This window comes from Equus asinus, chromosome 25 (assembly GCF_041296235.1).
Source record: "Equus asinus isolate D_3611 breed Donkey chromosome 25, EquAss-T2T_v2, whole genome shotgun sequence".
Lineage (NCBI taxonomy): Eukaryota > Metazoa > Chordata > Mammalia > Perissodactyla > Equidae > Equus > Equus asinus.
This window is the reverse complement of record NC_091814.1, coordinates 24,798,038-24,818,783: the sequence shown is the minus strand read 5'-3', so window position 1 is coordinate 24,818,783 and position 20,746 is coordinate 24,798,038. Positions and strand designations below refer to the sequence as shown.

Below are 20,746 nucleotides of genomic sequence, written 5' to 3'. Positions count from 1 at the left end.
CAATGATACTCTACTAGTCTGCTCTAATAGTCTACTAGTCTACTCTCAATAATGCACAGAACAAACAGAGAGAAGAGAACTAAGGAAATAGAGAACTTGAAAACACAATAAATGAACTTTACTGAACAGATATATACAGAGTACTCTACCCAACAAAAACAGAATCCACATTCTTCTCAAGTGCACATGGGTCATTTTCTAGGAAAACCATAGGTTAGGCCACAAATTAAGTCTCAATAGATTTAAAAGATAGATATCATAGAAAGTATCTTCTCCTACAACAACTGGGTGAAGTTAGAAGTTGACAACAGAAGGAAAAGTGGAAAATTTTTAAATGTGTGGAAATTGAACAACACACTCTTAAGCAAACAATTGATCAAGAATAAATCACCAGGGAAATTAAAAATACATAGAGACAAATGAAAACTAAACCACAACATACCAAAACTTATGGGACACAGCAAGGGCAGCACTAATGGGGAAATTTATAGCTGAAAATGTTTACATTGAAAACGAAGAAAGGTCTCAAATCAATAATCCACCTTTACAACTTAAGGAACTAGAAGATGAATAAACTCAACCAAACTCTAGCAGAAGGGAGGAAATAAAGATTAGAGCAGAGATAGATGAAATATAGAATAGAAAAAGAATAGAGAAAGCCAAGGAAACCAAAGGTTGTTTCTTTGAAAAGGTCAACAAAATTGTCAATCTTTTAGCTAGGTGGACTAAGGAAAAAAGAGAAAAGACTCAAATTACTAAAATCAGAAATGAAATGAGGGGAATTACTACTGATTCTACAGAAAGCAAAAGGATATAAGAGTGAACTATGAAAAATTATATGCTAGCAAGTTGGATAACTGAGATAAAATGGACAAAATCCTAGACAAACAAAACCTGCCAAAAGTAAATCACCAAGAAATAGAAAATCTGAATAGACCTATAACTATAGGTCTTACTATAATCTTACTATAACTAGTAAGGAGATTGAATCAATAATCACAATCTCCTGACAAAGAAAAGCCCTGGATCTCATGGCTTCACTAGTGAATTCTACCAAACATTTAAAGAAGAAATAACATAAATCCTTTTCAAACTTATCAACAGATTGAAGAAGAGGAAACACTCACTCATTCAATGAGGTCAGCAGCATCCTGATACCAAGGTCAGACAAAGATGCTACTAGAAAAGAAAGCTTACAGACCAATATCCCTATGAACATTGATGCAAAAATCCCCAGAATGATAGCAGAATATTAGCAGTCGAATTCATCAGTATATTAACAGGATTATACACCATGTCTAAGGGGGATTTCTTCCTGGAATGCAAAGATGGCTCAACATACAACAATCGATCAATGTAATCACCACGTTAACAGAATGAAGGATAAAAACCACATGATCATCTCCAGCAATGCAGGAAAAGCATTTGACAAAAATCAACACCCTTTCATGATAAAAACAAAACAGGAATAGAAAGAAACTCTTTCAACATAATGAAAGTCATATATGAAAAACCCACAGTGAGCATCATACTCAGTGGTGAAACTGAAAGCTTTTCCTCCGAGATAAGAAACAAGGCAAGGATGCATTTCTGCTTCTGTTCAACATAGTACAAGAAGTTCCAGTCAGAGAAATTTGGCAAGAAAAAGAAACAAAAGGCACTCAAATTGGAAAGGAAGAAGTAAAATTTCTAAAATTTTCTACATCTAAGATGACATGATCTTAGATGTAGAAAACCTTAAAGACTCCACAAAAATATTGTCAGAACTAATAAATGATTTCTGCAAGGAAGTGGGATATGGAGTCAACACAGGAAAATCAGTTGCATTTCTATACACTAACAATGAACAGCTTGAAAAGGAAATTAAGAAAATAATTCCATTTACAATAGCGTCAAAAAGAATAGAATACTTAGGAATTAACTTAGCCAAGGAGGTGAAAGATTTGTACATTGAAAACTATACAACATTTCTGAAAGAAATTGAGGAAGACATAAAGAAATAGAAGGACATCTTATGCTCACGGATCGGAAGACTTAATATTGTTAAGAGGTCAATACCGCCCAAGGTGATCTGCAGATTTCATGCATTCCCTACCAAAATCCCAATGACATTTCTTTTTCAGAAATAGAAAAACCATCCCGAATTCATATGGAATCTCAAAGGACCCTGATGAGCCAAAAGAATCCTGAAAAAGAAGAAAACAGGAGGACTCACACTTCCTGATTTCAAAACATACTACAAAGCTACAATAATCAAAATAGTGTGATTCCCGGGGCTGGCCCCGTGGCCGAGTGGTTAAGTTCGCACGCTCCGCTGCAGACGGCCCAGTGTTTCGTTGGTTCGAATCCTGGGCGCGGACATGGCACTGCTCATCAAACCACACTGAGGCAGCGTCCCGCATGCCAAAACTAGAAGGACCAACAATGAAGAATATACAACTATGTACCAGGGGGCTTTGGGGAGAAAAAGGAAAAAACAAAATCTTTAAAAAGAAAATAGTGTGATTCTGGCATAAAGACAGACATATAGACAAACAGAATAGAACACTGAGCCTAGAAATAAACCCTTGCACATGTGGTGAAATGATTTAGACAAGGATGCCAAGACTATTCAATGGAGAAAGGACAAGTTTTTCAGTTAATGGTGTTGGGAAAACTGGATATTCACACGCCAAAGAATGAAGTTGGACCCTTACATTACATTATATTCAAAAATTAACTAAAAGTAGATCCATGACCTAAATGTAAGGCCTAAAACCATAAAACTCTTAGAAGAAAACAGAGGGAAAAATCTTCATGACGTTGAAATTGGCCATAGTATCTTGGAAATGACACCAAAGGCATAGGCAACAAAAGAAAAAGCAGACAAATTGTACTTCATGAAAATGGAAAAATTCTGTGCATCCAAAGACACTATTAGCAGAGAAAAAGACAACCTATGGAATAGTAGAAAATATTCGTAACTCATATATCTGATATGTGATTAAGATTCAGAATATACAGAGAACTCCTAAAACTCAGCAACAAAAATCAACTCAATTAAACTCAAAAAACAACTCAATTAAAAAATGGGAGAAAAAATTTGTGTACAAATATACAAAAGGCCAATAAGCACATGAAAAGATGTTCTACACCACTAATCACTAGATAAACGCAGGTACCACTTCACATCCATTTGGATGGTCATGATTAAAACATACAAAAAGCAAGTGTTGAAGAGGATGTGGAGAAAAACACTTGTGCACTGTTGGTAGGAATGTAAAATGGCACAGCTCCTGTGGGAAACAGTAAGGCAGTTCCTCAAAAAATTAAAAGACGAATGACCATATGACCCAGAAATTCCACTTTGGGGGTATATACCCAAAAGATTTCAAAGCATGTCTTGAAGAGGTATACTTGTATACCTATGTTCATAGCAGCATTATTCACAACAGCTAAAAAGTGGATGCAACCCAATGTCCATTAATAAATGGATACGCAAAATATGGTGTATACATACAATAGAATATTTCTCAGCCTTAAAAAGCAAGGAAACTCTGACATATGCTACAACATGGATGAACCTTGAGGACATTACGCTAAGTGAAGTAAGCCAGTCACAAAAAGGCAAATACCGTATAATTCCACTAATATGAGGTACTTAGAGTAATGAAATGATAGAGATAGAAAGTAGAATGGTGGTTGCCGGGGCCTGGGGCGGGGGAGAATGGAGATGTATTGTTTAATAGGTATAGAGTTTCGGTGTTGCAAGATGAAAAGAGTTACAGAGATGGATGATGGTGACGGTTGCATAACAGTAAGAACTTACTTAATACCACTGAATGGTACACTTAAAAATGGTTAAGATGGTAAATTTCATGTCATGTGTATTATACCAGAATAAAAAACGTTGAGAAAGAAGCCCACTGTGAATAAAGCTATGTCTGGTTCAACAGTTTTGGATTCCCATTTTTCAGAGTCCTTCCAGCTGCCCAGGAATAGGGAATTTCTTCAGACCAGTGGCTCTCAAGCTGTACCGTGCATCAGAATAATCTGGAAGGCTTATTAAAACACATTGCTGGAGCCCACTCCCAGAGTTCCCGATTCAGCAGATATAGAGAGGGACCCAGGAGTGTGCACTTCCAGCAAGTTCCTGGGTGATTCTAATGCTGCTGGTCTGGGAACCACAACTGAGAACCACTGTCCTAGAATTTCTATTTTCCACTTAGGATCTTGTACTAGTTTGCTGGAGCTGCTGTAACAAAATACCACACAGTGGGTGGCTTAAACAACAGAAATTGGTGTCACAGTCCTGGAGGCTGGAAATCCGAGATCCAGGTGTCAGAAGGGCTGACTTCTGAGGGGTGTGTGGGGGAGTCTGTCCTCGGCTCGCCCCCAGCTTCTCATTGTTCACTGGCAATCTTTGGCGTTCCTTCGCTTGTCGATGCAGCACCTGACCTCTGCCTTCATCCTCACATGACGGTCTGTCTCTGGGCCCAAATTTCCCCTTTTCATAAGGAGACCAGTTACACTGGATTAGGGCCCACCCTAATGACATCGTCTGAACTTCTCCTCGCCAGAGACCCTATTTCCAAATAAGGTCATATTCTGAGGTACTGGGGTTGGCAGTTGAACATCTTTTGGGGCACGATTCAACTGATAACAAGTCCCTTAGATATTTTGGTCTCCACTCGGCTGAACAATTCACTAAGCAGCACACTGAGCATTATCACGGGCAATTCTGTCCTTTCCTTCTCTGCAGGCCTGGCCTGGCCTGGGCCACTTGAATTATCGGATGCCTTTGTTCTCCTTTATACCGTAGGCTTGCAGTGGACTTTGGCTTCTAGTTCCACTTTCTTGTAATTTTAGAGGAGAAACCCTTCCATCCTGGTACATCTGTTCCTGCCCCTTTAGCACCAAGAGCAAACCCATCACAGTGGGCCATGAGACACAGCACATACATAAATCAATGACTTTCTTATATACGTGAATAACAAGCTAGAAAACAGAATGGAAGAAAAGATTCCATTTACAATAACAATAAAAGATGAAATATTTGGAGATAAATTCAACAAGTAATGTGTGAGATCTAGACGACAACCTGCAAACACTGAAAGATTCTGAGGAGGGCAATGGCGCAGACCTGGAACAACCAAGATGAAGGTGCCCACGAAGCACGCTGACAGACGTTACAGGGAGCCAGCCTGTCACAGACTCCACAGTTAAAGACCCAGGTCTTCTGAGACTGTTTCCTTTGACAACCAACTCGACCGCACAGAACAATGATAATGCCGTGTGGGATTTTTAGGAGTTCTTTATATGTTCTGGTGACAAGCCTTTTGCTATGTGTTACAAAATCTTTTCCCACTCTGTGGCTTGCTTTTTCACTCTCTTTATGTATCTTTGATGAACAGAGGTTCTTAATTATAATGAATTGCAACTTATTGTTTCTTTTTCCTTTTGTGTCTTATTGAAGCTTTCCTTATTCTTAGGTCATGAAGATATTCAGCTATGTAATATTCTAGAAGCACTATTGTTTTATGTTTCACATATAAATCTCCAATCCACCTGTAATTAAGTTTTGTATTTATTATGAGGTAAGAGTTGTTTAATTTTCTTTCCTATATTGATTTCAAATTGTCCCAGCACCCCTGTGATGGAAAACAGTTATTTTCCCCACTTCTCTGTACTTTCCTGCTAGGTGGTTTGGCGCCCTCTTGCTTTTTCCACGTATTTCCTCTCCACACCCTCATTTCCTCGGAGGGTCCTATCCTTGGACAGTCAGGCTGGGAAGAAGAGGATGTCACATGACTGGGTGTGAGAGGAGAGACCACTTAAAGGAGTAACAGTAAAAGACTCTACCAGAGGCTCAGAAATGATCTCCCCAGGTCTGAAGCCCGCAGCGTGCTGAAGGGTTTCTGCAGCTCAGAGACATCCACTGCGACCCAGGGTAGACCCTGCTGCTGGGAATATCTTAGCACAGCTCTGTTACCTCTTCTCCATTGAACCACTAACAGAAAGGAATTGCTGCTCCTAAGAAAGTGACTCATGGGCACTGACCCCTCTCCTGGCTAGGAAGAAAAATAGCAGAGAACACAATCTGGTCATCGTCATTGAAAAAATAAAACCGTGATGCAGAAAGTCATTGTCCTAATGACCACTTTTTACTCCCCTTCGAGCATTAAACCCCAAAGAGAAAGGGATGGGAGACTTAATCATCGACTTGATCACAGCCCCCGAATTCTCCTTCCACAGGGGTACAGGAGATTTCTCTTACTCCTCCCTTCTTCCTCGACTGCCTGGAATGAAAAATTCACTGCTATGTGGGGATCCTGGGCTTGTTTTTCAAACTCTCTGAGGATTGCTGCTGAGTCCTTTATGAGGAAAGCCCAGCGGTGTCCTCTGTCCACATTCTTTGCCCAAAGGAGATGAGAACTTCAGTTTTCTCAGGGAGAGCCTAGGCTCAACACAGAATCCTAGACTTAGAACTTATCATCAAGTTCATTTCCTTCCGTGGGAAACAACATAAAGTTACAAAATTTTAAAATTAGCCAACTAGAGGTTAAAAAGCAAAAATCAAACATCTATTATCAATATCATTTCACATGAAAGATATTTCAATGACAACAAAATAGAAAGGACACAATCGCAGACTAATTATAGTTCTTTAGCTTGAATATATCTAGTTTCAAGCAAAAGCCACACTTTCATTCTTCTATTTTTTTGTTGTTGCCAACCACAGGAATGTGTCATGACCTGCTGCAACCTTTGGATGGCAATTGGGGAACCTTCCATTCAGTACAAACCCCTCTGATGATTAAAATCTTTGACATCATTCCTACCCTAGAGTTAACGAGTTCTGTAAGAAATATTTACCTCCCTCTCCCAATAATAGAATCAACCGTTTCTTCCTATGTATTTTCCTATTTTGGGGGAGAGCTTTTATTATGCAACTGATAACATTGCATTTCAAAGGTCTGTCTTTTTTAGAAAGTCTTAGGAAAAATTGGGTGACTTCCTAAGTTTCCTAAGCTAATATTTTTTATTTTGAGAATGTCAAGGAAATGCCACCCAAACACTAGCGAGACAGGCTAATGCAGAGAATGACAGCTCATTGGGAACAGAGCTGCTGGAGCCAGCAACTGTTAGGGACACTTAAATGGTAACTGACCAATTGCTGGATGCTGAGTGTGGAATAGTTGAGAGTTTAAAACTCCTGGGGGCCCAGACTTGGGGGTGAGTCCCCACACTTCTGTGAGTTTTATCTCCAGGTGCTTGAGCAGGTTCTTATGATGGAGATCAGAAAAACCCCCAAAGGAATGACACTAGCAACTTCCAGACCTGCTAGAAAGCTACAGTTATCCAAACAGTGTGGAACTGGTGAAAACACAGAAAATAGGTCAATGGAACAAAATCGGAAATAGATCTACATAAATGCAGTCAATTAATGTTTGCAAAGGAGCAAAAGCAATTCAATGGAGAAAGTATAATGATAGCCTCTTCCACAAATGATGCTGGAGCAACTGGACACCTACATTGAAAAAAAAGAATCCAGACAGAGACCTTCTTCCTTTCACAAGGTGGATTATAGTCCTAAACGTAAGGTGTAAAAACCACAAAAATTATAGAACATAACATGGAAGGATATCTAGGTGACTTTGGGTTTGGTGATGACTTTTTTGATATAACGCTAAAAGCACAATCCATGAAAGAAAAAATTGATAAGTTGGACTTCATTAAAATTAAAAACTTCTGCTCTGTGAAAGACACTGTTAAGCTAATTAAAAGCAAGCCACAGACTGGGAGAAAATCTTTGCAAAACACATATCTGATGATGGACTGGTATCCTAAATATACAAAGAACTCTTAAAACTCAACAATGAGACAGCTAACTTCCCAATTAAAAAATGGACAAAAGATCTAAAAAGACACTTCACCAAAAAAGAAATACAGATGGCAAAGAAACCTCAGAAAGATGCATAAAATCATTTGTCATTAGGGAACTGCAAATTAAAACGACAGTGAAATATCTCTCTATACCCATTAGAATGACTCAAATTCAAAGCACTGATAACACCAAATGTCGGCAAGGATGTGGATCAATAGGACTCTCATTCATTAGTGATGGGAACACAAAAATGGCACAGCCACTTTAGAAGACAGTTTGGCAGTTTCTTACAAAACTAAACATACTCTTACATTTGATCCAACAATCACAGTCCTTGGTATTTCCCCAAATGAGATGAAAAGTTATGTTCATACAAAAATCTGCAGATGAGTGCTTATAGCAGCTTTCTTCATAATTGTCAAAAAGTGGAAGGGACCGAGATGTCCTTCCTTAGGTGACTGGATAAACAAGCTGGGGTACATCTGTACAATGGAATGGTGTTCAGCAATAAAAAGAAACGAGCCATCAGGCCGTAAATGACGTGGAGGAACCTTAAACACATAGTGTTGAGTGAACAAAGCCAGTCTGAAAAGTCTACACACTGTATGATTCCAACTGTAGGACATTCCGGAAAAGGCAAAATCACAGAGACAGTGGAAAGGTCTGTGGTTGCCGTGGGTTTGTGAGGAGGAGAGGAGGGGTGGACAAGGGAAGCACCGGGACTGGTGAGCAGTGAGACTATTCTGTATGACACTGTGCTGGTGGATTCGTGACACGATGCATCTGTCAAACCCCATAGAACTGTGTGACACAAAGAATGAACTCTAATGTAAACTATGGGCTTTAGTTAATAATGAAGTATCAATATTGGTTCATCAATTGTAACAAATGTACCACAATAATGCAACATGCCATCATAGTGGAAATTGTGTGAGGGAGAACAGGGGGTATGTGAGAACTCTATACTATCTGCTCAATTTATCTGTCAACACAAAACTGTTCTAAACAGTAACGTCTATATAGTAAAGCTGCAGGGTAAAGAGCAACAGACAAAAATCAGTTGTGTTTCTATACACTAACAATGAAATAGCAGAAAGAGAAATTAAGAATACAATCCCATTTACAATTGCAACAAAAAGAACAAAATAGCTAGGAATAAATTTAACCAAAAGGGTGAAAGACCTAGACAGTGAAAACTATAATACATTGTTCAAAGAAATCAAAGAAGACATAAAGAAATGCAAAGAAATTCCATGCTCATGGATTGGAAGAATTAACATAGTTATAATATCCATACTTCCTGAAGCAATCCACAGATTCAATGCAATCCCTATCAAAGTCCCAATGACACTTTTTACAGAAATAGAACAAAGAATACCAAAATTTATAGAGAACAATGTAAAACCCTGAATAGCCAAAAGAATCTTGAGAAAAAAGAATGATGCTGAAGGTGTCCCATGCCCTGCTTTCAAAACATACTACAAAGATATAGTAATCAAAACAGCGTGATACTGACACAAAAGCAGCACACAGATCAATGGGACAGAACTGAGATCCCAGAAATAAACCTGCACATCTATGGACAGCTACTTTTCAATAAGAGAGCCAAGAAAATACAATGGAGAAAGGAAAGTCTCTTCAGTGAATGGTGTTGGGAGAACTGAACAGCCACATGCAAAAGAATGAAAGCAGACCATTATCTTACACCATGCACAAAAATTAACACAAAATGGATTAAAGGCTTGAATGTAAGACCTGAAGCCATAAAACTTCTAGAAGAAAACCTAGGCAGTACACTCTTTGACATCAAACTTAGCAGTATCTTTTTGAATAGCGTGTCTGACCAAGCAAGGGAAACAAAAGAAAAACTGAACAAATGGGACCAAACTAAAAAACTTCTGCACAGCAAAGGAAACCATCAACAAAACAAACAGACAAACCACTAACTGGGAGAGGATATTTGCAAATCCTAGATCTGATATGAGGTTACTATCCAAAATATATAAAGAACTCATACAGCTCAAACACAGAAAAACAAACAACGCAATTAAAAAGTGGGCAAAGGATCGGAACAGACATTTTTCTAAAGAAGAAACACAGACAGTCGAAAGGACTTGACAAGATGTTCAACATTGCTAATTATTAAGGAAATGCAAATCAAAACTGCAATGAGATACCACCTCACCCTCGTCAGAACGGCTGTAATTAACGACAAGAAATAACAAGTATTGGAGAGGACGTGGAACAAAGGGAACCCTCACGCACTGCTGGTGGGAATGTAAACTGGTGTAGCCACCATGAAAAAGCATGGAGGTTCCTAAAACAATTAAGAATAGAACTACCATATGATCCAGCCACTCCATTTCTTGGTATTTATCCAAAGAACATGAAAACACAAATGCAAAAAGATATTTATACCCCTATGCTCATTGCAGCATTATTCACAATAGCCAAGACGTGGAAACAACCTAAGCGCCCATCAATGGATGAATGGGTAAAGATGTGGTATATATATATATATATATATATATACACAATGGAATACTACTCAGCTGTAAAAAATGATGCAATCTTGCCATTTGTGATAACATGGATGGAACCTGAGGGTATTATACTAAGCGAAATAAGTCAGACAAAGTCAAATACTGTATGATTACCAGAGGGGAGGAGGGAGAAAGGAGTAATAGGCCACATGTGTAGGGTGAAAGATGGTAGTTAGTCTTTGGGTGGTGGATATGATGTAGTGTACACTGAAATCGAAATATAATGATGTATATCTTAAATTATGCAATATTATAAACCAGTTACCTCAATAAAAAATGTCTATTAATTAAAAAACAAAAGTAAGGATGCCACACCCACAAATCTACGTGTGGGTGGCATCCTGTAATGGTGTGGTTAATACCAGTGTTGCGTGGCACCAACCTGGAGTCTGAAGAGCTGGTGATTCGATGCTTGTGCCTTCAGCCACTGGCCCTGGTAGTTCCCCTGGAATCCAGATGTTTGGATCAGGCAGGTCAAGTTGGCTTCGGTGCCGCAAATGTTGCAGAGAGACCAATGGCATCTGATAAGGACCAGGAGAAAACACCGCGCAGAGCAGAACTCGGTGACTATTCAGGGCTGAGATCCGGCCGCTGCCCCACCTGCGCCCACGGAGCAAGGGAGAGCGAGGGCAGGAAGTGAGAGACAAAGGATGAGTTTGCTGCCTGAAAGGTCAAAGCACCACCTCTGAAGCCGCCTCGCTTCAGGTGAGACCACAGCCTCTTGCGCCGAAGTCATCCATTTGCCATTCTTCCCTGCACTTCACCTGTCACGCTCACCTGGATTCCCCCCAGGCCCGGGGAAGGGGAAGACACACGTGGGAAGGACACCAGCGGGCTGTGCCGCCAAAGCGCTGTTGCCCTCTCCTGGCCTCCAGAGGACAGCTCCACGGGTAAGGGACTGGAGTTTGCTCACCATGCAGACCCTCGCCTGGAGGAGGGCCTGGCACCCAATACATGCTCAGTTAAGGAAGGCATTCGCCACAGGGTGCCGGGAGGGACCAAACATTTCACTGTGGACTACGTGTTTTTAGTCCCCCGGGACAGGAGGATGGGAAAGGCTTTCCAAAGTGGCCGTTGTTTAAAACTTTAATGCTGGCAGCTGAATCATAGAAATGTTCCGATTGCAGAAACATCTAGAGGGCACCACCTGCAACGGCACTGAGCTCCCACCCAGGACCCTGCAGGGCCTCAGTCTGGGGGATGCCGGTGGGCGCGAGTGGGGGTGACCCCGGAAATTGAAGAGGAGAAAGAAGGTGAGGGAGGGAAAGTGATGGGGGAGAGAGAGAAACAGAGACAGAGATGCAGATACAGCCACTACGGAAAGACCCCAGAAGAAAGCGCTGTCACCTGGGTACACCCAACCACACCGCCGCAGGTCGTGGGTGGCGCTGTGCTCACGGCGCGAGGTGTAGGGGCTCTGGCAGCTTCCGTTCGAATCCCGAATCCCATTCACAGTAGAGGAGGCCTGTCTGTCTCAGATAGAAGCCGGCAATTCCGTGTGATTTTGCCCTTTGGACTGGGAGCTCTCCCTCCGGCAAGGCGGCTCTTGGCGCGTCACAGGAGGACGATTCAGCAGTCAGAGGCACTGAGACTCCGCCCGAGGTTCCCGTACCCGGGAGTCGGCAGCGCCCCCGGTCTGGAGACCAAGCTCCCAACACCGCCAGGAGGGCAGTTGGAGACAGTCTCTTGGTGAGCCCCTCTGTCCAAGCGGACCTTCTCCGTCTAAATGGGGCGCTAGGATGGGTTTTCTTTGGACCAGCCCTTGCAGCATCCTGGGCGAGGCGAATCCCAGCACGCCGTCTCTGCGGAGGCCACAAGGAGGCGCCGTGGGCTTTCCACCGGAAAGGCTGGCCGAGGACAAGGTCTCCCACTGGTTTCAATGTCCCTTAGAGGCTGCCTATTTAAATAGGGGTCACCCCAGGCACGGGGTCACCTTGGATCAGCCCGTCCTCCCCAGGCCTCGAGGACTGGCTGTGGACGCTCCGCCACTCAGCTGGGGCCACCTCACTCTGTCTTCCAGCAAGAATCCCCAGAGGGCTCTCACCAAGGAGACATGTATCCTTCATCGCCCTCTCAGCCTGTGGTGGTCTGTGGTGGACCCTTCCTACCTTGGTTTGGACAGCGTGTGCGGTGGGGGCGCAGGGGCGGTGGATCAGGGAGGAGAGGGAAGAGGAGCAGAGGGAGGAGAGGAGAGGATGGAGAGAGTGAGGGGAAAAATGGGTGGTGAGGAAGACAGCGAGGAAGGGCGGGCGAGGAATAGAAAGGGATGAGAAGGACGAGGAGGAGAGGGAGGGGAGGGGGAGGAGGAGGAGAGGTACCATGGAGGAAGGAGAGGAGATGGAGGGAGCTGGAGAAAAGGGGTGGTGAGGGACACAGCAAGGAAAACGCGAGGGGGGGGGGGCGCGGGCGCCAAGAGGAGGAGGGAGAGGCACTTCTAGGAAGTCCCAAGTCGTGTTCTGGGGATCATCAGAGCTCCCAGGGCAGTGGGAAGAGGGCAACTGCAAAGAAAAGGAAAGGAACTTCTTTCCTGCCAGATAATTTACCGCAGAGCAGGAAACTCTAGTGATCCAGGCAGAGCAGGTGGATTTCGGGGAAGCCTAAAAACCCTTCCCTGTCGCTATGATGGATTTTATCTCGTTCCCCGACGTGCGAACCCAGAGAGACGGCAGAGAGCACGGGAGTCAGGGCGACCCCTCCGTCGCGGAGGAACCGCACTGGGGCCGGGAGGAGGGCGGCGACCGGCGGCGCGGGTCCCGGCCGCGGGGACTGGAAAGGCCGTGCGCTCCCCGGGCGTCCGCTCGGTGCCTTCGCCGCGCGCACTCAGGACTCGGCCTCCAGCGACCCGAGGGCACATCTCAGCGGGACTGTCCCATCAGGCCGAGCCCCCGCCACTTTTCCTCCAGCGGCCCGCAGACAGAGGGTCCCCTGGAAAGCAAACTCGCGCCTTAGACGCGGAGGGAGGGGGACGCGGTGTCCCGCCCTGTGTCCCCCTCCCTCCTGCTTTCTGGAGAGGAAGGTTCCGTCTTGGGAAGGGAGCTCCGCGTGCCGCCGGCCGCTCTGGGTCCCCGCATCCCTTCTGCTTCTGCCGCCCTTTGCGCCTCCCAGCCATGTCCCGGCGCTCTTCCGCCTCTTCCTCAAGCGGCGGGGACGCAGGAGGCGGGTTCTCTCAGTGGCGCCGTCCACAGGGACAATGCAGGCATATCAGGGTGACCGGAGCCTGGGGTGCCCCTGCGGGCCTCGTGCAGCTCTGCCCAGCCGCTCAGCATCGGAGGCCTCTGCATCGCCATCAAGGGACCCAGCGACCGAGCCAGTGCCACCCCCTCGTCAGGGTTACCCCGGGGCTTCAGGGTAAAAGGCAGAAGCTGCGTCCACTACATCCTGGACCACGAGGAGTGTTCACAGGACTGATGGTCCGTTCGTGAGGACATTGTAGGTACAAGAACCTGTGATCGCGCTAACTGGGTCATTACTGACTGTGTCTTAGTTTTGGGGTGGACAGGTCGAGACCTGAATTGGAAGTACTGTAGTTTATTCAAATAGTCTATTTTATTCAGAATTTTAACATATTCTAGTCTAACTTGTTCAGATCTTCTGCAGAATTTCTAGCTCCTGAGTCTCCATTGGACACTAGGACTGCTGTTAGGCTGAGCTTTGAAACTGACTCTGGGAAATCTCATCCTTTCCTCCCAAACTCAGCCAGAGAGAGGAATCCTGGCTACAGACTCCAGCCTCTGGGGAGACCAGGAGTCCCTGATTCACCTCCACCCGGGCCGTGGAGGAGTTTGCAGATCTGAGTGTCAAGGCTAGACTATTTTGAATATACTTTGTTTGGTTAGATATGAGTTGCAAACCATATGAAACCGAATTAAAGTTTTAACATTTGGCCTTTAGACATTGAAAACACAATGTAACAAATGAACCTAATTGTGCAAAAATGTTATAGAACAACCAAATGGATTAGAACTATTCCACGAGACTTTAAAACAATAATTTATCTATACACCAGGACAGTAAGAAAACCAAAAGCTACTTTTCTCAATCGTGTTGCTAGTGGTGTTGTTGCTATCATCTTTATTCGTGTGTCTGTATAATGTGGGAAAAGCAAACGTTGTGGGATATTCTAATTCTACTACTCCCTGTGTCCTTAACGCACAATGCTTGGTGTTAGAGGAGATTTAGATGAAAAACAAACGTTCAGCAAAAGCCCTGTGGTTCTCAGTTTGAAATGGCAGTGTTTGCGAATCTATTTGAAGCAACTAGTACGAATTAAAGGTCCTCCTGGAAGAAAATAGGACCTCAGAATCAGAACACACCACGCCTTTCCCCTCAGACCTTATGTCCGTTAGAATCGCCCCAAAGAGAGAGACCCAGACCTGAGAAATCAACTTAGCCACTCAAAGCACCCAACCTTCCTACATAGAACTTTGGTTTCTCGTTCAGGGAAACTTAGGCATGTTGACATGCAAATCACACAGCAGACATGTGTTCCAAGGTGACAGAAGAGAAGAACAGAAATAGAGAGTCAAAAATTTCAGCTCATGAAAGGATTTCTCTCCAGATCAATCACACAGCATAGGAAAACTCTAAAATGACATACAATGAATCTGAGTTAAACATGCCCAACAAAGCATTTGTACACACGAACAAAACAAAACCACATAAGAAATACACAACTCAAAAGAGAAGTGGACAAGAAACAGAAAATGAGAAATTAGAATTGGCAGAAATTAGGGAAAAATGGGAGAAAAAGAAAATTCTCTGAAAAATAGGCTAAATGACAAGGTTCATAAGGGCAACATATTTGTCTAAAAATACTATAAGGGACACAGAATGAAGAAATGGAAGCATCAAACAGAAGAGAAATGAAGAAAAGATGCTGCAAAAGGATCAGAGAGAAAGTCTAGATCCCGGAGAGAAACAGAACTGGGGTGGTCAACGCTAAGACCTCACCTCCTGGAACTGACAGATTTAAAGTAAAGGAAACAACTTCCTGCGAAGCTCCAGACCCCTCTCTGCTCCTCAAAGAAGCCAATTCACATACAATAGAGAGAAAATCAATCTACGTCTACACCTCAACAGAACAACAATGCGGGACAATACCCTATAAAAACTCAGTGACAGTCATCGTGGGCAAGTACTTCATAGTCACCCAGCTGTCCCTGTGTCAAGGCAGCAGAAAAGAGTGTGACACATACAACACTCAGGGAGTCCTGCTTCCATCTTGAGGAGTCTTTTCAGGATGAACTCCACCCAACAAGAGAGGACTGAGGAAATTGGGACTTTTGAACAGCTTGGTCGTCATTGAATGTATTTAACTGTAGATCTAAAGCAGAAATCTGGAAGGGGCCAAGGGGAGAAAAACAGTGTGTCAATGGTATTCCTTTAACTGGGTTGAAATAATTCTATGAGAAGTGGCCAGGAAGGATGGAAGAAAAGAGAAAAACAGAACAAATGTCCTGGATGGTCACAGTGGTAAAAGTTTGCAGTTGAAAGATGTCATTTCAAACTCGTAAAACAATTATTAGAAGTTTGACAAGTTAGTAAGGGACTAAGATATCAAAAACACTTAGTGAAATATACAGCACTAGCTACGCAGTTCTTAAATATCAAATGAAACACACACACAGAAACATGGAAACAGAAAATAGTAAATACCATTTACTACAGGTGGGTAATACAGCCTAAAACGTGTGGGAGACTGTAGGATGTAAGTATGAAGAAGAGAGAGAAGAATGTTTATCTTAATTTATGTTTATATCCACCCAGTCAGTCATGATGATGCTGATTATAACACTGAATTTAAAAAATTCATGAGTCCACAGTGACAGTCAAAACAAAAATTTTAATGGCATAGAAGGGGAAGGAATGTTCTTTTTCATGGCACAATGCCAACAAATACAAGGCTATAGGTATGAACGGATTAGAAAATTTCCAATGTATAAATGCAAATATGTTAATCGACATACATCAGGGATCATTAAGGATGGTAAAATATTTAGAGAAAGATCTTTAGAAAAGAGGATGTTCACACACTCTCAAAGTACCACTCACCAAATTACTTACTCATTATACAAAGGAAAAAATGTGCCCTTACAATGAACAGATCTCGTAGGCCCCTCCATAACAACGTGACCCATGCTAGTACGGCAGTCACAGTGATGGACACACTGGACATTCTTAGTCTCCAGGTGGGCTCCACTAGGAAGCACCCAGCACTAACTACGTAGGGCTCTTGGCAAGAGGGTCGGCCTGAGCTTAGTCATGAGGAAGTGGTCAGACAACTACACAATGTAGACCATTTAACCAGACAACTGTCCTGACCTCTACAAACAAGGCAATGTCACCGCCACCAAAAACAACAAAAGGTGAGGAGAGGTTTTTGGATGCAAAGGACTAAAGAAATCTTTTTAGTCGTTTAGAACCCCAAAAGTCTCTTCTCCTTTTTGTTATCTTACTTGTGGTGACATTGCCTTGTTTGTAGAGGTGAGGCCAGTTGTCTTGTGCAGTGGTCTAAATTCTGCACTTGTCTCTGGACTACCTCATGACTGAATTCACGCTAAACGTTGTCACCATAGCACTGCATAGTTAGTGCTGTCTGCTCCTCGCACAGCCCAGCTGGTGGCACAGAACGCCCGGTCTGTCATGTTGTCTTTTGCCAGTTGCTCCTGATTCTGCTGATGTGCAGGACGGGAACTGAGAGCAGCAAGGGTTAAGGTCTCTCATAACCGTGTGTGGGTCTAGGCAGTGGTCTCCTCAGTGACTTAGCGCAGTTGGAGGCTGAAGGGCTGGCATTTTTCCCGTCAAACCAGCCTTTGCAGTAAAAACCTTGGAGAGTGCTTTGTGGTTGTGATGTTGATCTTCAGCATAGGATCCCTTCACTGTTCTGTTTGGGTTTTAAATTGATTTGCTGTTTCAGATTTTTTTCATCAAGTGAAAATGGTACTTTTTGTGATGCGGTTTCTTTCAAATCAGTAATATCTTTCCTTAGTTCCAGAGATCTTGGTATCTGAGAGACAGAAAGAGAAAATAAAAATGAAATGTGAGTCTTTGCAGGTCCCAATGATAGCTGAGCCTGGAGGGATGGCTATGTGGCGACAGAGGCCAGCAGGACGCTGAGCTCCTGTTGAGGGGAGGAGCTGAAGGAGGAGCACAGGCTGCTGAAGGGGAAAGTGAGAGCCACAAGGTAGAAGAAACACCTCCCTGCACTTCCATCCAGGCTGTGGTGCAGCATCGAGGGACACCCTGTCCTCACCCCACCAGGAGCCTGGTGACATCCCAGCTCAGAGCGGCTGCAGAGCCTTAGCCAGAGCCCTACCAGCCTTTCCTCAGCAGCCACTTCACTCCTGAAGCCCCTCAGTCTGGAGCAAAGTGATGGCTTTCCCACCCCTCCCAGGGAGGGATGTGCTTAGCATCCACCCCCCACATTCAGAAACAGACTGCTGTCGGAACGAGAGGACCCTTGGCAGAGAAGCACACCCTCTTTAACTCCACGTCCCAGTGCTCTGAGGAGGAGGGGCACAACGCTTGAACTGGAACCCAGGCCTCAGGCCCTTTCCATAATTTGTGGAAGGTGAGAGCAAGGGCTCCGATCTGGAGGTGTCCACAGACCACAGACACTGTTGCATCACTTTGGCTCAACGGGAAAAAAGGTTTTACAGAGAAATTCTTCTCCAAAGAGACTGAGGAAAGAACCAAAAAAGGAGAAACTCAAAATGGAATTAACAAAAAGAGAGCAGGGACGGTAACCATGGCCCCATGCATTTTCCTGCATTCTTTAGCATTGATTCCACACCAGGATACACCTTAGGGCATTTCTAGGAATATTCTCAACATCTAGACCAAAAACTCCGAAGGGGAAGCATGAGGCACCTGGTTTGACTATGTTCTCTCCCACCCCACCCCTCTATTCCCCACAAAGCACTGCATAGGGAAAGATTCTCCTTTAGTCTTTTATGCCAGTGGAAAGAATGGCATAAGAAGCATAAACATGCAATCTTTTCCTGACTTTCAGCTGTTATTTACTATTATGTTCTCTTTAAGGGAATGAGCATAAAGATTCTCTTTGGGGCTTTTACTTAACAACAAAAATTGATCAATACTAAAATTCTCAAACTGTAGTGCTGAACGCATGGGACTTGAAATCAATTGGATGGAATAGGAACTTCTAGTATTATATGAAAAATATTAAAGAAAATACTAAATTTTATGATGTGTAATAAGGGAGGTATTGTTTTCTGTGCACTGGGTTTCAATGAAATGCTCGTTTCCTGTTTTATCTTATCTTCAGAAAAGTTGGAGAAACTCTCCTCAAAGAAGGGAGGTCAGAAGTCTAATCCATTCATCTACCTCTTTTATCTTCTCACTTTTTTCCACGTTGTACAAATAGTGCTGTTGAGAGAGGCATACAAATCCCCTCAATGGCTGATGGATATTCAGGCTTTTTAATGAAGCAGCCACACATTCTGGGCATTTCTATTCTGAACCTGAGATCATCGTAGAGGAATGGTCCTTGTCACGTCTAGCTGCATGTTAGAATCCCTGGGGAGCGTTTGAAATCTACTGAAGCCCAAGCCCCACTCCTGACAATTTAAATGAGAATCGCCAGGTGGGAGGTCAAGGCACTGATCTTAATTAAATTTTCACCAGGTGCTTATTACAGGGCAGTGTTAATGCCAGCTCCAATGAGGCCCTGACGTGAGGATGCTGAGTCCCTGGAAGCCCCATGCACATTAGCACAGGCCTGCACATGTGGGCCGAGGAGAAAGCTGGCTCCAGGCCAGTCCAGCACTCCCACCTGTGACCCAGGTTCTCATTTGGTTTTTGTCATCTGGGCTCTTTGTCCTCACTTTTAACACTTCTTCTTCTTCTTCACATGGACAAGTCCACGGTTAAGGGTTGTCCTAAGTCAGATTCCCGAAATGACTCAGGAGGAAGATCCATGTGTGAGTGATTCATTGAGAAGAAAGAGGCAGTGGAGTTGAGGAAGCTGGGAAGGGAAGGCAAAGAAATGAAGAAAGTGTGTGATTTCAGGCAAAGTGCCTTGTGTTCAGTGGCTTCAATGATGCTCTTGTGATGAGGAGGACCATGGGCTCAGGCTTCCCCGTGGCTAAGATGAAAGCAGAGAGGGAATATCAGGACAGCAGTGGCAGGAACACAGCAGAGTTCAGAGAGCAAACGAGATGGAGCTGGAAGGGCCTGGCAGGGTGGCAGCCCTCATGGAAAACAGAGGGAAGGCCAGACAGAGGTTGCATCAGCTGTTGGAGTGAACAAACTAGGAAGAGAAGAGATAGCAGGAGATTGAGCTAGAATCTTAGCTAGAGAGCCATGAGGCATAAGTGCATCTAAGAGCCACCGATGTGATTACCTCAGTACCCTCAGCTGAAGGCTGGGGAAATTGCATGTTATCCTCCACTTGTTGAAGAGCAGTTTTCTTTTGATAATCTTCTGTTTCTGGGCACTTAAGGCAGCTGAGCCCTCAAGAGCATCACCCTCCAGCTTGGGAGGTTTCTTTCCTCTGAGGGAAGCATCGAAACCCAGTCCTGAAAAAATAAAACCACAGCCAACAGGATCCATTGTTATTCCTGATCGTACTGGGACTTAATCCTCCACCCAGGAGGGACATCAAATAAGCAGAGTGGCCAGAACAAAAAAGGCCACTGAAAGTCCATGGGTGAGGTGAGGCCAATGGCGACACTTTCATATTTTCTCTTTCTTTGATCCTACTCACACTACCCAGTAGTGATGAGATTGCCAGGAGGTGTGGGAGAGGCCCATCACCTCCGCGCTCCCACCCTCTGACGACTAACAATGGACCAGAGCTTCGTATTCCCCTTTTCTCTCTCACCTTGGAAGAGCGGCCACTGATTTCTGAAGGGATCGTGGGCTCTAAAGCTCCAGGTGGTGGAGCAAAGGCCAAGCCTGGCTTTGCCGTCACCACAGTCCAACTGGTCCAGCTGCAGCAGCAGATAACTGGTCACCTGGGTGCCTGGCTGCAGCTGTGTCTGTGAAGCTTGCAGCTCTGGCCTTTGGAAACTCCAGTTTGTCCTCAAAGGCCCTCGGTGACCGGCCTCCAGGGTGGGAGCTGAAAGGAGAAGAGGGCTCACTGGGACCAATCCCAGCTTTCCTTTCCTCAGCCCTGGGAGCCCACCCATTTCTAATGTCCATGCCTGTCAGTGAGACCACCCAGCGACCCAAAGAAAAAAGGCAGACCTCATGTACATGAAGGAGCTGTCAGCTTCACGTGTGTCCCTGGGGATGCTGAGATGGCAGGTGACAGGATGCAGTGTCCCAGAAGTGAGAAACCCACTGAGTCCAGAGGACTTTGGATGGAAGGATG

General features: G+C 44.1%; 1 long non-coding RNA gene across 1 annotated transcript; it reads right to left on the bottom strand.

The window, feature by feature from the left end:
- Positions 1-17,004: 17,004 nt before the first annotated feature.
- LOC139042091 (uncharacterized) lies at positions 17,005-20,486 on the bottom strand. Its single transcript, XR_011498324.1, has 3 exons — positions 20,255-20,486; positions 19,775-19,949; positions 17,005-17,416 (listed from the first exon to the last, which is right to left on the bottom strand). It is a non-coding gene; the product is annotated as an uncharacterized lncRNA (long non-coding RNA).
- Positions 20,487-20,746: the final 260 nt, after the last annotated feature.